Here is a 9,718-nt window from a genome sequence, read left to right on the forward strand (position 1 = left end):
TTAAATGATAAATCCTGGTCAAATAAAACCCCAAGGTTTCTAACTGTGGAATTGGGGGCTATACTTATGCCATCCAGGGAGACTATCTGAGCAGACAGAGCATCTCTGAGGTTTTTAGGTCCAAGTATAATGACCTCAGTTTTTTCTGGGTTCAAGAGGAGGTAAGTAATTGTCATCCAGGTCTTGATGTCACTGATGCAAGCGTTCAGTTTCTCTATCTGGTCATTCTGGTCAGGTTTCATGGATAAATACAACTGCGTATCGTCGGCATAACAATGAAAATTAATGCTGTGTTTCCTGATTATGTTTCCTAGGGGTAGCATATAAAGCGTAAACAGGATCGGTCCCAAGACTGAGCCCTGTGGGACTCTATAGTTGACTCGAGTGCACTGAGAGGAATGGCCATTTACATTAACGAACTGATACCTATCGGACAGATAGGATTTAAACCACTGGAGAGCAGATCCTCTGATCCCTATGTCCTGCTCTAGTCTATGGAGTAAAATACCGTGGTCGATAGTGTCAAAGGCTGCACTGAGGTCCAACAGGACAAGAATAGAAAGTAGTCCCTTTTCTGAGGCCAATAACAAGTCATTAGAGACTCTAACTAGTGCAGTTTCCGTACTGTGGTGGGGTCTAAACCCCGACTGAAAGTCTTCAAAGAGGCAGTTGTCCTGTAGGTGGCAGTAAAGCTGCTTAACTACAACTCTTTCTAGGATTTTAGAAATAAAGGGCAGGTTTGATATCGGTCTATAGTTGGCCAACACGCTAGGATCCAAACTGGGCTTTTTCAGAAGAGGTTTAACAACTGCATATTTAAAAGACTGTGGCACGTAACCCGTTTCCAGAGAGGCATTTATCATTGTTAATATGGGATCATTGATTAGGGGAAAAGTTTCTTTAAAAAGTCTAGTGGGAATTGGGTCTAACAGACACGTGGAGGATTTGGAGGACGTAATAATTATGGCCCGCAGCAGTCATAGACTGCAAGGACCATATTGTAACTGCTACGAGGGTCGAACACTCAAAAAGGTCCAAAACGTCAAAAAAACGCGTCAAAACGCCAAAAAATGGGGTCAAAAGTCGCCCAAAGCACACAACGACACGACAATTGTGTAACGCAACAAAAATACACACACACACGTACAACACCAACGCACAAACGTCAAAATTGTTGTCGCAAAAATGACGACAAAAACCCCAAAAAGCCCCAAAAAGCCCTCAAAAGACGGGTTTAAAGCCAAAAAGACGTGCCCAGCCTATAGTAAAAGACAGGCCGCATTGAAATACATAGGCCACCTGACTGCAAAAACTTCTATATTGTTTTTCGAATGTTTTTTTATTATGGCCCGCAGCACTCACAGAGTGCAAGGACCATATTGTAACTGGTACGAGGGTCGAACACTCAAAAAGTCCAAAACGTCAAAAAAACGCGTCAAAACGCCAAAAAACGGGGTCAAAGTCGCCCAAAGCACAAAACGACACGACAATTGTGTAACGCAACAAAAATATACACACACACGCACAACACCACCGCACAAACGACAAAATTGTAGTCGCAAAAATGACGACAAAGACACGAAAACGCCTCAAAAAGCCCTCAAAGAACGGGTTTAAAGCCAAAAAGACATGCCCAGCCTATAGTAAAAGACAGGCCGCATTGAAATACATAGGCCACCTGACTGCAAAAACTTCTATATTGTTTCTGCTTTGTTTCATTATTATGGCCCGCAGCAGTCATAGACTGCAAGGACCATATTGTAACTGGTACGAGGGTCGAACACTCAAAAAGTCCAAAACGTCGAAAAAACGCGTCAAAACGCCAAAAAATGGAGTCAAAAGTCGCCCAAAGCACACAACGACACGACAATTGTGTAACGGAACAAAAATAAACACACACACGCACAACACCCCCGCACAAACGACAAAATTGTAGTCGCAAAAATGACGACAAAAACACAAAAAAGCCCCAAAAAGCCCTCAAAAGACGGGTTTAAAGCCAAAAAGACATGCCCAGCCTATAGTAAAAGACAGGCCGCATTGAAATACATAGGCCACCTGACTGCAAAAACTTCTATATTGTTTCTGCTTCGTTTCATTATTATGGCCCGCAGCAGTCATAGACTGCAAGGACCATATTGTAACTGGTACGAGGGTCGAACACTCAAAAAATCCAAAACGTCAAAAAAACGCGTCAAAACGCCAAAAAATGGGGTCAAAAGTCGCCCAAAGCACACAACGACACGACAATTGTGTAACGCAACAAAAATACACACACACACGCACAACACCAACGCACAAACGTCAAAATTGTAGTCGCAAAAATGACGACAAAAACCCAAAAAAGCCCCAAAAAGCCCTCAAAAGACGGGTTTAAAGCCAAAAAGACATGCCCAGCCTATAGTAAAAGACAGGCCGCATTGAAATACATTGGCCACCTGACTGCAAAAACTTCTATATTGTTTCTGCTTCGTTTCATTATTATGGCCCGCAGCACTCACAGAGTGCAAGGACCATATTGTAACTGGTACGAGGGTCGAACACTCAAAAAGGTCCAAAACGTCAAAAAAACGCGTCAAAACGCCAAAAAATGGGGTCAAAAGTCGCCCAAAGCACACAACGACACGACAATTGTGTAACGCAACAAAAATACACACACACACGCACAACACCAACGCAAAAACATAAAAATTGTAGTCGCAAAAATGACGACAAAAGCACAAAAAAGCCCCAAAAAGCCCTCAAAAGACAGGTATAAAGCCCAAAAGACATGCCCAGCCTATAGTAAAAGACAGGCCGCATTGAAATACATAGGCCACCTGACTGCAAAAACTTCTATATTGTTTCTGCTTCGTTTCATTATTATGGCCCGCAGCAGTCATAGACTGCAAGGACCATATTGTAACTGGTACGAGGGTCGAACACTCAAAAAGTCCAAAACGTCAAAGAAACGCGTCAAAACGCCAAAAAATGGGGTCAAAAGTCGCCCAAAGCACACAACGAGACGACAATTGTGTAACGCAACAAAAATAAACACACACACGCACAACACCACCGCACAAACGTCAAAATTGTAGTCGCAAAAATGACGACAAAAACCCCAAAAAGCCCCAAAAAGCCCTTAAAAGACGGGTTTAAAGCCAAAAAGACATGCCCAGCCTATAGTAAAAGACAGGCCGCATTGAAATACATAGGCCACCTGACTGCAAAAACTTCTATATTGTTTTTCGAATGTTTTTTTATTATTATTATTATGGCCCGCAGCACTCACAGAGTGCAAGGACCATATTGTAACTGCTACGAGGGTCGAACACTCAAAAAGGTCCAAAACGTCAAAAAAACGCGTCGAAACGCCAAAAAATGGGGTCAAAAGTCGCCCAAAGCACACAACGACACGACAATTGTGTAACGCAACAAAAATACACACACACACGCACAACACCAACGCAAAAACGTCAAAATTGTAATCGCAAGAATGACGACAAAAACACGAAAAAGACCAAAAAAAGCCCCAAAAAGCCCTCAAAAGAAGGGTTTAAAGCCAAAAAGACATGCCCAGCCTATAGTAAAAGACAGGCCGCATTGAAATACATTGGCCACCTGACTGCAAAAACTTCTATATTGTTTCTGCTTCGTTTCATTATTATTATTATGGCCCGCAGCACTCACAGAGTGCAAGGACCATATTGTAACTGCTACGAGGGTCGAACACTCAAAAAGGTCCAAAACGTCAAAAAAACGCGTCAAAACGCCAAAAAATGGGGTCAAAAGTCGCCCAAAGCACAAAACAACACGACAATTGTGTAACGCAACAAAAATACACACACGCACACACAACACCAACGCAAAAATGTAAAAATTGTAGTCGCAAAAATGACGACAAAAACCCAAAAAAGCCCCAAAAAGCCCTCAAAAGATGGGTTTAAAGCCAAAAAGACATGCCCAGCCTATAGTAAAAGACAGGCCGCATTGAAATACATAGGCCACCTGACTGCAAAAACTTCTATATTGTTTCTGCTTTGTTTCATTATTATTATGGCCCGCAGCAGTCATAGACTGCAAGGACCATATTGTAACTGGTACGAGGGTCGAACACTCAAAAAGTCCAAAACGTCAAAAAAACGCGTCAAAACGCCAAAAAATGGGGTCAAAAGTCGCCCAAAGCACACAACGAGACGACAATTGTGTAACGCAACAAAAATAGACACACACACGCACAACACCCCCGCACAAACGACAAATTTGTAGTCGCAAAAATGACGACAAAAACACGAAAAAGCCCCAAAAAGCCCTCAAAAGACGGGTTTAAAGCCAAAAAGACATGCCCAGCCTATAGTAAAAGACAGGCCGCATTGAAATACATAGGAAATCCTAACCGCAAAAACTTCTATATTGTTTCTGCTTTGTTTCATTATTATTATTATTATTATTCCGCTTTCTTATCGCGCCTTTGAGCTCAAATTTGACCCCCGCCACATACCCGAAAACTCACCAAAATTGGAACACACCTGGGATAAATTGAAAATGAATTTTCGGCAAAGAGAACGTCACCCCCCCCACGACGATGACATCACGGCGAGCGTTCCCGTAAAAAAAATGAATGGGCCGAAAATTGCTTATGGGGCCAAAAAAAAATATTTTGAAATACAGTTACAAAACCAAAACACTTGTGTTGGAGATATCCCAAAGAAGTTATAAAATCATTATGGGATGGCCACACGGCCTACGGCTTGGCGGCCATTTTGTGGCGAACTCAGAGAAATGGCGATTTTCGTGTTTTTTCACAACATTGGAAAACGACACTTTTGTTCAAGCGATTTTCACGAAATCGGACACACATGCCACGACCTTGATTCTACAATAACCAAAGAAGTTTCGTTGACCTTTGACCTTGGGAAGGGGCGGCCATCTTGAATTTTCATAAAAAAGCACATTTAGTAACGGATACAAACGAAAACTCGTCCTAGGGATTTTTATCGATCTTTTTGAAACTTCTCGGGCATCAATGGCAAGCTACTGTGGACAAAATGTTGGAATTAGAAGTTGTAGAATTTGAAACGCGTGCGCGTGGCTAATTCGCAACCGTCGCCATTTTAGCTAGCTCGCACATATTTTATCGGAATAGCCTGAAACTGAAATATGCGATACCCTGGCCCACACTGAACAAAACGATGTCACATACGACAAAATCGATAAAGGAATGTGGCCGTGGTAAACAAAAAACGATCGCAAAAAAAAGTGCTGACTCGGCAAAAAAAAAAAATTCGGATTTTATTTTTAAGAATCGGCTAACGAAACCCAGATAACTTTGTCGGGTATATCCAAAGAAAGTTTTGAAATAATTACGTGATGGCGACACGATCTACAGTTTGGCGGCCATTTTGTGCCAAAATCTGCCATTTTGCGTTTTTTGCGATTTTACACAATATAGAAAAATGAACTTTTTTTCGAGCGATTTTCACGAAATTTGACGTGCATGTCCCTAGCGTAAGTCTACAATCACCTTTGGAGTTTCGTCGACCTTTGACCTCGCGAAAAGGCGGCCATCTTGAATTTTCTATAAAAAACACCTTTACCACCAGATTCAAACGTAAACTTGTCGTTGGAATTTTCATCGATTGTCTCGAAACTTTTTGGGCATCAATGGCAAGCTACTGTGGAAAAAATGTTGGAATTAGAAGTTGTAGATTTTGAATGGCGTGCGCGTGGCGAGCTAGCAAAGTGGCGCAATGTTATAACTCCCATGCATTTCAATACAATACAGTGAAAATTGAATGCATGCATTAATGCCTGAAACAGAATACATTGAAAAACACTGGATATGGACATATAAGGAATGTGGGCGTGGTTAGCATAAAACCACTGTTGCTAAGGACAACAAAAAGTTTACTTTTACCGATTTGTCCGAAACTGACGTCAATCTGTTCGTCCTCCAGAGGGGACCAAAACATAAAATGGTTGCTTTGGAGATAAAATCAACAGAAAAGCCGCCATTTTGGAAAAAGTGGGTTTTTTATCAACTTATGACATGTAGCTCTCGCCAATGGAGGAATGTGTTTTTCTGAGTCAGTTGATGATGCTAATCGCTATGCTAGCACTTTAAGCTATGTTAGCATAACTAGCATAGTTAGCATAATTAGCATTTAAGGTATTGTGTTTTTCTGAGTCAGTTGATGATGCTGATCGCTATGCTAGCAATTTTAGCGACGTTAGCATAGCTAGCATAGTTAGCATAATTAGCATTTTAGGTAATGGGTTTTTCTGAGTCAGTTGATGATGCTGATCGCTATGCTAGCACTTTTAGCCACATTAGCATAGCTAGCATAGTTAGCATAATTAGCATTTTAGGTAATGTGTTTTTCTGAGTTAGTTGATGATGCTGATTGCAATGCTAGCACTTTTAGCCACATTAGCATAGTTAGCATTGTTAGTATAATTAGCAAATCCAGCCTTGACTAGCTTTTAATTTGCAGGCTGTGAGGGCGGTGAGGTCAGCGGTGGTGCGTAGAATTGGGCGTGGAAGGCGGGTTGCGTCTGCGGGCCATACAACGCCGCTTGCGGCTTTAATTATTATTCCCGTTTCTAACGGATCCGTTGAGCTCAAATTTGACCCCCGCCACATACCCGAAAACTCACCAAAATTGGCACACACCTGGGATAAATTGAAAATGAATTTTCGGCAAAGAGAACGTCACCCCCCCGAAATCGATGACATCACAGCGAGCGTTCCCGTAAAAAAAATGAATGGGCCGAAATCTCTTTATGGGGCCAAAAAAAAATATTTCGAAATAGAGCTATGAAACCAAAACACGCGTGTTGGAGATATCCCAAAGAAGTTTTGAAATCATTATGGGATGGCCACACGACCTACGGCTTGGCGGCCATTTTGTGGCGAACTCAGAGAAATGGCGATTTTCGTGTTTTTTGACAATATGGGAAAACGACACTTTTGTTTAAGCGATTATCACGAAATTGCACACATATGCCAAGACCCTGATTCTACAATAACCAAAGAAGTTTCGTTGACCTTTGACCTTGGGAAGGGGCGGCCATCTTGAATTTTCTTAAAAAAGCACCTTGAGTAACGTATACAAACGAAAACTCGTCCTAGGGATTTTTATCGATCTTTTTGAAACTTCTCGGGCATCAATGGCAAGCTACTGTGGACAAAATGTTGGAATTAGAAGTTGTAGAATTTGAAATGCGTGCGCGTGGCGAATTCGCAACCGTCGCCATTTTAGCTAGCTCGCACATATTTTATCGGAATAGCTTGAAACTGAAATATGCGATACCCTGGCCCACACTGAACAAAACTATGTCACATACGACAAAATCGAGAAAGGAATGTGGCCGTGGTAAACAAAAAAACGTCGCAAAAAAAAGTGCTGACTCGGCAAAAAAAAAAAAAATTCGGATTTTATTTTTAAGAATCGGCTAACGAAACCCAGATAACTTTGTAGGGTATATCCAAAGAAAGTTTTGAAATCATTACGTGATGGCGACACGACCTACGGTTTGGCGGCCATTTTGTGCCAAAATCAGCCATTTTGAGTTTTTCGCGTTTTTACACAATATGGAAAAATAAACTTTTTTTCAAGCGATTTTCACGAAATTTGACGCGCATGTCCATAGCATAAGTCTACAATCACCTCTGGAGTTTCGTCGACCTTTGACCTCGGGAAAAGGCGGCCATCTTGAATTTTCTATAAAAAACACCTTTACCACCAGATTCAAACGTAAACTTGTCGTTGGAATTTTCATCGATCGTCTCGAAACCTTTTGGGCATCAATGGCAAGCTACTGTGGAAAAAATGTTGGAATTAGAAGTTGTAGATTTTGAATGGCGTGCACGTGGCAAGCTAGCAAAGTGGCACAGTGTTATAACTCCCATGCATTTCAATACAATACAATGAAAATTTAATGCATGCATTAATGCCTGAGACTGAATACATTGAAAAACACTGGATATGGTCATATAAGGAATATGGGCGTGGTTAGCATAAAACCACTGTTGCTAAGGACGACAAAAAGTTTACTTTTACCGATTTGTCCGAAACTGACGTCAATCTGTTCGTCCTCCCGAGGGGACCAAAACATAAGATGGTTGCTATAGAGATAAAATCAACAGAAAAGCCGCCATTTTGAAAAAAGTGTTTTTTTTTTACAAACTTATGACGTATTGCTCTCACCAATGGAGGAATGTGTTTTTCTAAGTCAGTTGATGATGCTGATCGCTATGCTAGCAATATTAGCCACATTAGCATAGCTAGCATGGTTAGCATAATTAGCATTTTAGGTAATATGCTTTTCCGAGTCAGTTGATGATGCTGATCGCTATGCTAGCACTTTTAGCCACATTAGCATAGCTAGCATAGTTAGCATAATTAGCATTTTAGGTAATGTGTTTTTCTGAGTCAGTTGATGATGCTGATCGCTATGCTAGCACTTTTAGCCACATTAGCAAAGCTAGCATAGTTAGCATAATTAGCATTTTAGGTAATGTGTTTTTCTGAGTCAGTTGATGATGCTGATCGCAATGCTAGCACTTTTAGCCACATTAGCATAGCTAGCATAGTTAGCATAATTAGCATATGCAGTTTTGACTAGCCATTATCAAAAGTGGGCGGTGAGGGCGGTGAGGGCGGTGGTGCGTAGAGTTGGGCGTGGAAGGCGGGTTGCGTCTGCGGGCCATACAACGCCGCTTGCGGCTTTAATTATGGCCCGCAGCAGTCGTAGACTGCAAGGACCATATTGTAACTGGTACGAGGGTCGAACACTCAAAAAGTCCAAAACGTCAAAAAAACGCGTCAAAACGCCAAAAAATGGGGTCAAAAGTCGCCCAAAGCACAAAACGACACGACAATTGTGTAACGCAACAAAAATACACACACACACGCACAACACCCCCACACAAACGACAAAATTGTAGTCGCAAAAATGACGACAAAATCCCCAAAAAGCCCCAAAAAGCCCTCAAAAGATGGGTTTAAAGCCAAAAAGACATGCCCAGCCTATAGTAAAAGACAGGCCGCATTGAAATACATAGGCCACCTGACTGCAAAAACTTCTATATTGTTTCTGCTTTGTTTCATTATTATTATGGCCCGCAGCAGCAGTCACTGACTGCAAGGACCATATTGTTTTCGCAGTTGGAACGACGACCTCGCCGCCTTTCAGCGAGAATTTGACCCCCGCCGCATGCTCGAAAAGTCACCAAAATGTGCACACACCTGGGATAAATTGCAAATGAATTTTCCACAAAGTCAACGTCACCCCCCCGAAGACGATGACATCACGGCCAGCGATCCCGTCAAAAAAATGAATGGGCCGAAAATCGCGTATGGGGCCGAACAAAATGTACTTCAAAATACAGTCGCGAAACCAAGACACACGTGTCGGGGATATCCCAAAGATGTTTTGAAATCATTACGGGGCGGCCGCACGACCTACGGCTTGGCGGCCATTTTGTGGCGAACTCTGAGAATTGGCGATTTTCGTGTTTTCCCACAATATGGGGAAAAGACGCTTTTGTTTGAGCCATTTTCACGCAATTGCACACACTTGCTGCCAGCTCCAGTCTACAAACACCCCAGGAGTGTCGTTGACCTTTGACCTTGGGAAAAGGCCGCCATCTGGAATTTTCTCAAAAAAGCACCTTTAGCACCAGATACAAACGAAAACTCGTCGTTGGAATTTTCATCAATCGTCTCGTAACTTT

The sequence above is a fragment of the Oryzias latipes genome, chromosome 2 (assembly GCF_053564925.1).
Source record: "Oryzias latipes strain Hd-rR chromosome 2, Olatipes_Hd-rR_3.1".
In the NCBI taxonomy this organism is placed as follows: domain Eukaryota; kingdom Metazoa; phylum Chordata; class Actinopteri; order Beloniformes; family Adrianichthyidae; genus Oryzias; species Oryzias latipes.